Source organism: Lepisosteus platostomus, chromosome 14 (assembly GCF_059453375.1).
Source record: "Lepisosteus platostomus isolate fLepPlt1 chromosome 14, fLepPlt1.hap1, whole genome shotgun sequence".
NCBI lineage: Eukaryota > Metazoa > Chordata > Actinopteri > Semionotiformes > Lepisosteidae > Lepisosteus > Lepisosteus platostomus.
This window is the reverse complement of record NC_142624.1, coordinates 33,622,802-33,636,064: the sequence shown is the minus strand read 5'-3', so window position 1 is coordinate 33,636,064 and position 13,263 is coordinate 33,622,802.

Sequence of the window (13,263 nt, the reverse complement as noted above, 5' to 3'; positions counted from 1 at the left end):
TCAGCCAATGCGATCATACTGCAGGTCACCTGGCTTCAAGCAGTTATCCACCAAGTCGTTGGCAGGGAAGATGACATTAAAACTAACTTATTCAACCCATAGAGAAAGCTTAGCCTTGCACGACGCTCTGTCTATACCAGCATGGCCACTGCCTTTGGGTAGACTAAAGCAACTGTGGGAAAGTACCCATCTCTAGAGTATGACAGCACTGGGTACAGAAGTGACTCAAATCTCTGAGTTACGAATCCAGAGCATCAACCACAGCTCTGCACTGTCAATAACTAAAAGCAAGCACACAAACAAACAGGTATGCACACAAAATCAAAAATGAAGCAAGAGATGCAGTTCGTCCTTCAGCTAACCTGCAGCCATTCCCAGCGGTGCAAGACCGACTCATTATTGCTGCACACGGACAGTGTGGCTTTAATAATTAACAGCTCAGACACCCAGGCTTCCTTTATTCTAACCCTCGAGGGAGAGACCGAATTTGAATAAGATCTACAATGGATTTCTCTCACTTTTATTTGTTTTCATTTTTTAATATATTTTAAGGCATGCTCCTCCATAGAAGAGTGTACGTGCCCCTCACTTCGGCACAATACTTTCCTCTCTGTCTTCTGCCTTTAATGTGATCAATGAATATTTATCAGCCCGGGGGTAGTTTGCAGTGCAGGAGGCAGTGAGTGTGCACAGAGCTGCAGTATCTCTTTTGAGATTCCTTTGTAGGGGTGTAAGCATTTCCATCATGAAACAGCGAGCACTTCAAAGGTGGATGGGGCCGACTTTATCAAAACCTGGCTGCTGTTTAAAAGCGGGAAGGGAAAACTGTGGATTTTGACATGAACAGCTCAGGCAACAAGCTGTCCTGTGTGTGCATGGAGTCAACGAGAGGACAGTGCTGCAGACGCCGGAGGAGACAGAACCACAAGGTTTAGGTTTGAGCCAAAAAATAGAAATGCAATCCGAGCAATTTAATGTTCATTTGGTTGTTTTTTTTCCCCAAGATCCCACGATACTTCTTGAGAGCAGGGCCTGAGGGTGCCCGAGATCTGTGTATTAGAAGAACTGCAAATCAGTCTCCGATGCCAATTGAATGTGCTGAGGTATGAATCAGCTGCACACTGCTCAGCTTTGCCGCAATCTTCCTGAGCCACAGATCGTTCCCCTGTGACGGGGGGTCTTATCTCTGGAGGGGCTTCAAACACTTTTTCGTGAAACTTACATTCACGCGGGAAAAGAGATGTCTGCAGGAGATCAAGCTTCCTTGTTTACTAGACTGGATTTGCATTTGTAGCACTTTGGCATTTTGATTAGTGCTGCTGCCACACAGCTCTTCGGCCCTTGGTTGGATTATGAACTGGGGGACCTTCTGTGTGGAGTTTGCAAGTACTCCTTTTGGGTTTTCTCTGGGTAGTATACAGTATGGTTTTCTTGCATAGTCTAACAGTGTATGGAATAATTGGTATCTTCAAGTTCCCTTTCCTCCTGTGGGCGTATGTGAATGAAAGTGTGTTTGTGTGTGCCCTGTGACACTGGCATCCTGTAGAAGGTCTCAGTAATAATACAGTTATTAAAAATGGATGGATTTGCATTTGTTTAATTAAAATGTGGGACATTTCATTCTCCTCAAAGTATTAAATATAGCAATATCTTGATATTGAAGCAATTTGTTCACTTGAAGTAATATTTTCAGATTTAAATAATTGTACTTAAATAAATAATCTCTGAGACGAAGGCACTACTATAGTATTTACATACAAGCAAAAGTATCTATTTTGTATAACAATACATTCCTGCTTGCTTTTCCACACAAACCCACATTTTTATACAAGAGATGATTTCACTGTAAGCATGAGTTTCATTCCTTAACAAGCATCACAAAAGGCATTCAATACATTAATAGGATTTGCAAAAATCATTCCCTCCCTAAAAGGAACAAAGTACTGTAGGTAGAGTCATTTGTAAAGTCACCTAGAGGGAGTAATTCACGTCATCCGGCAATGGGATGGAGCAATTCTCTCAGCACGAGCCACCCTCTACAAAATCTCAGCACTGTTATTGGTCCGCTAATAGAAGAATACATTGGAAATATTGCTTGCTTTTGAAAGAGAGATAGCTAACACTACTGTCTCACAGGACAGTTTCACATTACTTCTCTTTATTTTACATATTTCAGTAGCCTAAAGGAATGAGCTGTTTCATCTGAACTGCATCCTAACTAGCACTCTAATATTCATTGGTACAGTATATCATGAACTAATCATTAGAGCTCTCTATTTGGAACCTAAAGGATGTGGTTCAAATCAGGACAGGAAACTACTGTTGTACCCATGAGCAAGGTACAGTACACTTTAGCACTCCACTAAAATGCTCCGCTGTATACAGTACATAGATGCAAATGCAAGTGGCTTTAGATAAAAAGGCCAAGATAAATCAGTAACATTCTTGTGAACTAACCTGTTAAAGTTATTTTGAACAACAACAGTTGATAGACCCACACAGAGAGTACAATATGGTGGGACTCAGAAGGGCTTTGACAAATTGCCTGATAATTCTGCCATTAATTCTCAAATTACAGAGAAATTTATGGTGAATTGGTCAATAAATGATTGAAAACAGTGTGCAGATAAGGGGTGAAGAGGGCCAAAATTATTCCTAATACAGTATATAGCAGGAATGTTGATTCTGGTATAGTTAGTAAAGTAGTTATGTTTGCTGATATTAAGATTAGCAAACACTTTAGATGTAGAAAATAATATTCCAGAATGTATAAATAAAATTAAAAAGTGGGAAAATACCTGGAAGATGATGTTTAATGTGGACAAGTACTGTTATCTTCAAGTTATAACAAGAACCTATAGATGTACTGTATAAGCACTGAAAAAAAAGCCTTCTCACAAAATCACCATTGGCATGTATATCAACACATCATTTAACTTTTCTATGCCACACAGGTTCTAGAAAACCCCACATAAGAAACATTTGAATGTTCTGTTACAGTATATAGTTAAAGTTGTACAAGTCAAATATACTATTTTAACTACATATCCCAATTGCAGTTGTGGAATACACTAAATATGTGGCTGATCTGTAATTAGTCCAGTGAAGAGCAGGTGGATACTGTCGTAAAATGATGGAGTGAAAGAACTGAATCTTTTTCATTCTTGAGATGAGGTGACTATGGGGGGGGGGGGTCTGGTCCATGCAGTAAACATCCTTAAAGGCCCTGACAAAGTCATACCAGTGGACTTACTCAGAATCAATATTGAAAAGCTATCAGAGGACACAAGTGGATATTACATGGAAGTGCTTTTAAAACCGAGAACATGGGGCATTTCTTTGCACAAAGGGCTGTGGGATTATGGGATTATGGGACAAGCTACCCAGCCATGTTGTTAAGGATGATACATTGGCTTCCGTCAAGAAACAGCTGTCTGAGTTTGTCAGATCAATGAGCTCCTACCAAAAGGGGGAGATGGGTCGAATGCCTTCTTTCTGTTCATAACCTGTCATATGTTCTTATATTCTAACGGCACTCAGGAAAGACAACATCTTTTTTATCACAAAGTGTGGCTCTGTGCTACTGTGGTTATTTATAGGGAAGATCTGAATTCTGTATCTGCAGTTGCTGTACTTAAGCCTACTGAGATTACAGGCAATGCACCGCAGTATGATACATCAATCTTCTCGTCTGATCTACTCTAGTCTCCTTGCCAAACTGGCACATCCTCCCTTCTAAAAAACTGCCTCGTCAATTCTTTTTGAAGGACAAGAACAGCCCACGTTTTCCATACTGAGATCTGGATGGGTACAAAACAAATAACACCCTTCTAGTATGTAAATACATGCTAAAGAGTAACGGGGATCTTCATTTAAAGAGTTTGTCTTTCTGTCCAGTTTTATTTTTACTGTGAAGTGTCCCAAAATTCTGCAAGCAAACTATAACAATACATAAAAACTCTCACGTGCACACAACCCACGTACCACAGAACACAGAAGTAGCATTAAATGGGAACCCGACTGCACATCTAATTTATTTTCACTTCTCTATTACTTTGATTTGTGAATTATGATAAATCTTACTTCAGCTTCCATAATTCTGCCACCAGCCCTTTATATCAAGTTGACAGTCTTATTATTAGACACTGAGTGCGTGTGCATGCCAGTTTTCTTGTTGTTGTTGTTCAGAAGCAAAGAAAATAAAGAACTCCCTCCTTCTTTTTGAGTGTTAATTACTGCAGCTATATCTTGCATGCAGTCATAACCTTTTTGGAATTACTTAAGTAATTAGATTGCAGCTCCCAACTAGGTGATTTATCGGCTGTATAACAGACATTTTCTTACCACCCTGGATTAACTCTAATTCCACACAGATAGGCATTGATGTGATTTTCCAGTTTTTGATGGTCATGACAGCTTTGTCATTCACCGTTGATAAAGTAACCTCAAACATTTCAAAATCAACATCACTACCCTGATGAAGATTTCCGCTGTGGCTGCACGAAGATGTTTTCGACGCTTGCGGTTCAACTCCCAAGCATTGATTCCCTAGCAATAAAATCGGTCTCTTGCTCTCCGGTTCGGCAAGATGGGTGAAGCCCGTACCAGTGTGGAATCAGGCCCAGCGTTCATCCTGGTTTCCAAGGCATTAAGTGTGTGAGAGAGCACTCTTGGAAGGGACACCAGTCCAACACAGCAATCACCTCCAGTCATAATAATAACCATCATCATTGTTGTTATAATTATTATTATTAATTTCTTACACTTATACAGTGCTTCTCTGGACACTCCACTCAAACTGGTTTACAGGTAATGGGAATTCCCCTTCACCGCACCACCACCAGTGTGCAGCCCCACCTGGATGATGTGACGGCAGCCATAGTGCGCCAGTACACTCTCCACAAACCAGCTCTCAGTGGGGAGGAGGACAGAGTGATGAAGCCAATTCAATCCAGTAAGGCTGATCTCCGCTATTACAAGTGGGAGCACTGGAACAACTGGGGTAAAGTACCTAACTAAAGGCACAGCAGCAGGGTCTGCAGTGGCTTTCTGAGCAAGACCAGAGGCTTACCCACCACACTGTGCTGCCCCTTTTCTGTACGTTGATGGGATATGAATTTAGTACAAAAATACTACACAACATACTGCACGTTCTGAGAAGTTTGAAACTCTCCAGCACCAAGGGTGGCAGATGGGATTTGTCTGCAGTCTGTGGAAAATCAAAAACGTTAAGACATACTGTATTCTTACAGTAGCATTTTAAACAGAATTAGCATTCTAACAACAATCCATACATTCCTTAAACTGTTTTGATGCCAGATAAGTGATTAATGAAACAGAAGGCAGCATTTACAGTTTAAGCTCAGACCACACTGTGAGCAATAACTGAATTAGTCAAATGTTACTTAACATTAGAACACTTTTTAAACAGGAGGAAAAGCAAATTCAGATGTTATTAAATCTGATTAAATGTGCTACAGTGGCTTACATCCACTAATAACAGTATATTCAATTTTATGTGTCCTGCGGCGTCTGTAGCGGAAAACAAGATCTGTGGGTTCATTATGCTGTAAACAAGATAGGCTGCCACCCTTTCCAAAAAGGACACTGAATAAACAAAGGAAAGTAAAATAAGTCTGTAAAACAGAATACAGATTAAGTTTCTCAGCCTGAGTAATAAAAAAAAATGATCTAAGTAAAAGGAAGTTTAAAAAGAGACAACATGAATGTGATATGAAATAGGGATGTGAATTAACCTGGTGCATGCTTGAATAATTCTTCTATCAAGTTCCAATTTACAATTAAAAATATTAAACAAAATATGTAAAATACAAGGTCACAAAACATAATAGAATGAATTTGGTGAAAAAAAGTTGGATTTCTGTTAAACATTTTGGTTTATGACTTAACAGAATACAGTAGTTTGGTATAGTACAATATCGTAAGACAATGAGCCTTACACAGCATCAAAATGAACTGTATTTAATTTGTATTATTGTGTCCTTCAGCAGTATTCCTAGCCTTTTCTAATAAACAGGCAGAACTGCTACAGTATGTCTTCAGAGCTGCTGACTGACCCTGAGCTTTGAACAAAACAATTTCCTTCCTTTGTTGCAAGGACCTGTGTCAGCATTTAAAAAGTCATTAAAATAAAAATAAATAAACATCTTTAAATCCCATTCACAGCACATATTTTCTTTTACTTTTTGAAATCTTTGAAGTGTAAGCTATAATGACATGTACTGTACCTACCGAAAATACCTCAATTGCAACATTTGTTTCAATGTGTGTGTCTGATCAGCTACCCAAATAATCTACCAGCGGTTATTTAACATTCATAATTCTAGATGCTTTTTTGTGTCTAGGTGCAGAAACTCAGAAAGATCAATAGAATAATTTGTGTTGTGGTTAAAGAAAAAGACTTAACAGATTAAACAGTATGTTGATTAAAGGGGTATATAACATATGAATATTACATACAGCATACACTACATGTTGCAGAGAGGAAGGTCCATGACTAATCTCAAGCAACTGGCAAAGACTCAGTTAAGTGTTCTTCTGATCTGCATACTGAAGCTAAGCCCCCTTGACTCTCTATTGACGTTCCAAATCCCAGTGCAATGAATTCCTTCTCCAGTTCACATTAAATACAATGTTCTGTGAACGTGTGTGCAAATTGCTGCCATGGTTTCTGATTGTTTTTACCAATCATGATTACTCAAATGCATGGGTGAGTTGTGAGCAGTAATATGTTGTCTGAAGAGGCTGTTCACACTGCCAAGCAAGAATTCATGTGCCACTGTAACGTGACTTCAATGTTTGCGTTTAAAATTGATTTGAAGAGGCAGTGTACGCACAGGCCAAAGTGTTAATTGAAAACAAAAAATCTGAGAAAAGAAATTACAGACAGAAGCCTAGGAATAGGAAATGAATGAATAGCAGTGGGTTAATAATACAGTAAAGCACATTTGTTTACAATAACCCTTCCTCCTCATCATATTCTTAAATCGATAATATATATTTTAAATCCATTACTGCACAATCCACCTAGTACATGCTTTCAGTATTAACACTTCAAAAGAAGTAATCTTTTGCTTTAATTTCTCTGTCTTGCATACCCATTGAAGGAAATCAATTTTAAATGAGTTGATAATAATCTGAAATTCTTTTTAAATGGTTCTGCATCAGCATACTGTATTTACGTGAGGTTCCCATTCTGGGACAGACCAGAATCAGCACTATTTAATTTCTGAAATCTAGCATTTGCCTACAAAGTACTGTTGCTGTTGACTGTTTGAAACCAAGAATGCTACAAATATGGACATATTTTTAGTAGAATTACACATGAAGTAGTACAGAATGTCCTATAGAGTTTTATATGTGTATATATGAAATGCACATTACAAAAAGTTAATGGGGTATTGATAACTGTTAATATTAACTTTATTTAGGGTTGTCCCATATGCCAAATGAAGTGTAGGAAAATTAAGAATACACACACTAGCTCACACATTAAGTGGCTAAGAATAAAATGATCCAAGGATATCTTGCAGCTCTTTGAGGGAAATCAGGGTATTTGATTCAACAATATGACTGAGTATTTGACACTGCTGTAGCCCTTTCTGTAAGTCAATTGCAGGGCACACAGAGACAATACACGCACACTCACAGATGGGCCAATTTCCTCATAAGCCAAATAACCTACAGTATCAGTATGTCTTTGTACTGTGGGGGGAAACCCACATGTGGGGAGAACATACACAGATAGCTCCACACAGATAGCACCCCAGGTCCAGAATTGAATATAGGGCCCCAGCACGGTGGGACAGAAATGCCAGTTCCAATAACGTCTTGAATTCTAAATTAAAATCTCTTCAAATTTTCTTTGCATCTTCTACAGTGTTCATTAATCCTCCCATCTGCAAAATTAAATAGTTTGATAATGGTACCATAGTCTAGATCATTGAGATAAATTAAGAACAGCAGTGACCCTAATACAGATCCTTGTGGTACTTCTCTTTTTAAACCATCCTAACTGGACCAGATACCACTTATCTGTACTGTTTTCTAACCATTAACTTGTTCTAAAACCTCTAATGCTTACTGCCTGTAATCTAAGAATTAAATTTACATGGGGAAAATCAAGTCTTCAAAAGTGTTAATTTAGCATACCATACTTTGTACACTGTCACGAACAGTTCTTTCCGGGCCCTTTGCAGACGACAGGATCCGGTTGGTGAGGAAACAGTAGGGAGAAAAATCATGCAGGAGAAGGGTATGGAGACAGGGGGGCGTGTCCAAGGTGAGCAGGTGTCCAAGGGAAGCAAGTCCGGGGCGAACGATCAAAGACGAAATCCAAAACAGGAGGTAGAGTCCAAGGCCACTGGATCCATCCGGAGAATAAAACCATGAACCGGGTCGGGACCGGCGGGGCGGAGAATCAGGAACAGAAAGTTAAAACCATAACGGAGCCAGACGCAGCGGGACCGCAGGTTCTCACGAAACGGGATTCAATGAGGAACCTCGGGTGATGTCTGCGTCTGGCTTTTAAGGGAGAACGGAAATCAGAAACAGGTGCAGGTAATGGGGCAGAACAAGGAAGGGCTGGAGCGCCCTTAAGAGGAGGAGTAGCGATCGTGACATACACAGTTATTACTATTGTTTGTTCAAAGAACTCTGGATTCTTTAAAACGTTAATCAAGACTTACCTTTACCTTTTCTAAAACCATGTTGACTACCGTTCTAAATCTAATGATTGCTTCTGCAACCTTACACGTGGTAGATTGGTCTACAATCACTTGGATCCATTTTGTCACCTTTTATATATCACCTTGGATGGATATAACATCAGCAATTTGCAGCCAGTGGATACAACTCCTCTATTGAGATACTGCTGGAAAACGTTTGCTACTGAGTCATAGATTTTGACTATTCTGAAGTGTTACCAATAATGCATTTAAATGCAGAAAAGGCTACTTTGTATAGCATTCTAAATCTAATCCAAACATTACACAAAGACTTTGCAGCCCAGTTTTGAGGCATTTTCTATGATAACACAAGATTTTGTATTTTTATGCAATGATATGAAGAAAATACGACTTTTCCATGAAAAAAACAAGTAAAATTGAAAGCCAGGAGGTCTGTTACATAAACATTATACAGTCACTTTTTTTTACTATACCACAAATCTTCCTCTAATGGACTTAACAAGTAAATTAATGTGTGTTGAGTGTATTTCTCTAGATATTATCATTTTTTCAAAATCACCATGTGAAGTGTTGTTTTCTATTTTTTAATTATTTGTACCACCATCACTGAGGTGACAATGGGCAATGCAGTGTACAGTAGGTGCATTGTATCTTGTGCATCTACTAAATGTACAGTAGCTTATGTATAAGTGTAGCTATGTTAGCAGTGCAGCTAATAAATCTTTGTTAGACACACATGAATATCAACCTTCAGTCACAATCTTAAACATATATTTCTTTTATTAAGTTGAAAAGTAATAAAAAAGAACATTTCTCATTTCAAACAACATTCACCCTACTCTAACGGATTTTACTTCAGTTTTAAAAATGGACAAATATACACATTGTTTTCAATAATTAATAATATAAATGATAAATACATCACTTTAAAACAGAAAAGTTTTCCTTACAAGAAACTGCACTTAGAATAAACAGAAAAATAGGCTAATTATAACACTAGCTATTTTACAGGAACAATGTGCTCAAAATGTCAATATCACAATTCCCTTGTGGTCAGAAATCCCATGTTGGATCACAGTTATAACTTTAAAATACCCCAGGTGTACTGTATCTACCTTCAGCTGTCAACCGTGACTTTTCAAAAAAGAAGGTTGTTTTCCTGAAAAACTGTAGATACAAAAAGAAGTACAGAATGTCACCAGCTTGTGACCTTTTTCAGACTGCATTTGCTTTGGTGAAACTTGATGTGTGTTTCATTGAGTTTGCATGGCACAATGGCACGGCATGATAGTTTAGTACTGATGTCTCACAGCTCTTGGGTTCTGGGTTCAACTTCAGTCTGGAGTCTCTTACAAACCACCTTGTAAAGACGTGCTGTCTACATCAATCAGCATCTCTAAATTGTCCATGTGTGTGCCCTGCAGTGGACTAGTGTCCTGTCCATGATGTGGTCACACTTTGTGTCCAATGCGTCTGTGATTAAGTAGTTTACTTTTACAGTCAATTACTGTAAAATTCAAGCCATTTCTATGCTTAGTTGCTAACATTTTACATATCAAGTATCATCAAATCCAATTTGATCACACTTCAATAGCATCTGCTTTCATATTGAAAGCAAATAATTAAAGTATGCATTAATGACCCATTCCACTTCCGTTTAAATTATCACCCGTACTCAGTATGAATTAATAAGCTACATGAGTGCCCTTTCTTGTTTCTTTTTCTCAGGAGTTAAAATTAAACCATTCTTTTTATTATTATATTTTTGTCTGTTAAACTCTTGGTTCTGTACACAGATAGAAAAAAAACATATTTATTTATTCTATACAACTACTGTATGTCACAGTTATTGGAACTGTTATTGGAAAGACTGTACTGGGCTGCAGGAGGCATTTCTTTGCATGAAATCACAAGCCCTAAGGGCATTAAGTATTACTTTGATAAAGAATTGCATAGACTGTTACACAAGTACAAACTGAATACATATTCCGGGCCTCTTTCCTTGTAACCTTCCTGCCCCTCAATAGGTGCTGTGCTCTGGGAGAGTGTCCCTCACATCTTGTCAGGATGTTGCGGTTTGAGTAGCACTTCAGCTGAAAGGAGAAGCTCATCTCCACGAACACTTCCAAATTGCTGTGACTCTCGACCACTCTTAAATATGGATTCTCATCGTGTTCTCAATGAATATGCCAAGCAGCACACTTGTCTTTGTCTCATGAATAAAATGCTAAGGTTTCAGCCTTTCTCTAGATTTTTTATATAAAGTAGTTTTAAGGCTGTCATTAATCTTTAGAAGTGAGCAATATCCTTAGCAATTGGATTGGAAGGACTCATCTCGATGTGGAGGAAATGCTATTGGTTTTTATTGTGCGACTGCGAGGGGACAGGGTTATTTTTTCTATTTCTGTCTTTTTTATGTTATAAAGCAAAAAAAAATGATATCCTATAAAGGTCAGAAGTAAGTGCTGTCAAAAATCTGATGAAAAATGCAGGCGGGCCCTCTAACCTATTCGTCAATGTACTGAGAGTGCAGCAAAACATAAATAAAACATTGCAGATGGGTCTGCTGATGAGGGAAGAAATGCAATTCAGCTGGTGGTCTCTTTAATAGGAAATAGGAAATCTCCACATGGTATCTGTACCGGTCATCTGACCTTATTCACCACCTCACCCTACAGTGATACGTTATTTATTAGACCACATGGTGCTCAGAAAGACCTCACCTCCTCCCTGACATGGTAAAATAAAGGCTTTGTTTTCGTTTCTGTTTTTTTTTTTTAAATTTTATACAGTACAGAACTGACCATGTGTACACATCCCCTGTGACTTTCCTGAAAGATCACTGCTGATATTAACAAAGCCTGGCTCTTGGAGCCTGGTTGTGGAAGACCTGTTTAATTTCACTGTCAGTACACCTACTAGGGAAACCATCCCCAGTCAGCACCAATTTCTTAAGCATTCATTGCTGCTGGCTCTATGTCTTCTCCTATCTGTTGCTCCTGCAGTCGATTTCAGCTACAAAGCAGAATAATTAGAAATTATACTTCATTCAACATCCAAGGAAGACAGCAAAGAAAGCAGTAATGACACCAGTCTCTTTTTAAATCGAGATCTTTTTATTGCAGTGCGCTCACATAACATTACGATTGGCAGGTTGCAGTGGAGTCAAGTTCATTTTAAGATTAGGCTTTGTGCAAAACAGAATAACATAATTAATTCCTGTTTCAGGTAAATAACATGTCTGCTCAGAGAAATGAATTCTGACCCTCTCAAAGTTCAATATATTAAACTTCTTTTATGCAAATGAACTTCCATAGCCATCACTGTATTGTAATTTGTAGCAGATCAGTTTTCTGAGGCACGTAAATGTAAGGTTTACATGTGGCATAAAGATACATCATCAAATGTAATTAGATGAAGTTACTTTTTGAAAATTCAAACTACGATATTCTAAAAATTATCAGACTCAAACATGGAATTGGTTATTATCCGTGCATTTCATTTCTGTTGACCACCTTCAACCTGAAAAGATGCATTGTTCCTCAGAATTGAAGGTCTACAGTAAGTATGAAAGTATGGAAAGGTGAAGTTCTGTATGTGGATGATATTATCTGAATAGCGTCACATGGTGTACCTGCTTCCTGTAGGCAAGACAATGTCAGAGAATCCCTGTCAATGTGAAGAAAAATAAGACCTGATGTATCCAGATTGTTTGTCTGGGGGGAAGAACTTTGGACTCATCTCTCTAATCTGTTAAAGTCAGAACATGATGTGCTGGAATGGATAATGGGCAACACTTTAGTTTAGGGGCAGCAAATGACAACTTATAAATGCATCATAAATTAAGTTAGTACTCCAGTCTCCATATATCTGAATTGTTTAATTTACATGGTTTGACTAGATTTAAAATCCACACAATTGATTTGATTTGATTGATTTGATCATGAGCTGGAGTCATACCATTATGAGATTAAGAATTTATTAATATACCAGTAATTAGTTAAAAATATAAATTTCATTAAAATTAAAATTAATTAAAATTAAGATTAAAATATAAAATGTCACCTGAAGAAGGCTCCACGGTCGAAACGTTGTGTTTTCTTTCTTCTCTTTTCAGCATGGAATAAACCTATTACTTGTTCCTTTGCAGCCTACTGTTTTTTGGGGCCCAAGTCAGGTTTAGAATTACTGTTTTTTTTTTCCTATCTGAATATTTTTTTTTTCAGAAAAACTGCTGAGTCTGGATGGCGCAGTGCACCATGCGGTAGATGTATCAAGCAACCGAGTCGATCGGATCAAAAGTTGTCACCAAGCATTACTGAATCTCTTTCAATTGCAAGAGTTTTGATCAACGGTCTTGAATGTATCTCACTTGTGCCGTTTGATTTGGGGAACATGTCAAAATTCCATGACCAGAGAGGCTCAGATGTAGATTGCAAAATCCTCAGTTGACACCAGAGCTAGGTTTAGGGTTACCTTTTACACTCTACTTAGACAATTTATTTGCTTAGCACTGTATTTTGAGGCCCAAGTCAGGTTTAGTCCTCATCTGAAT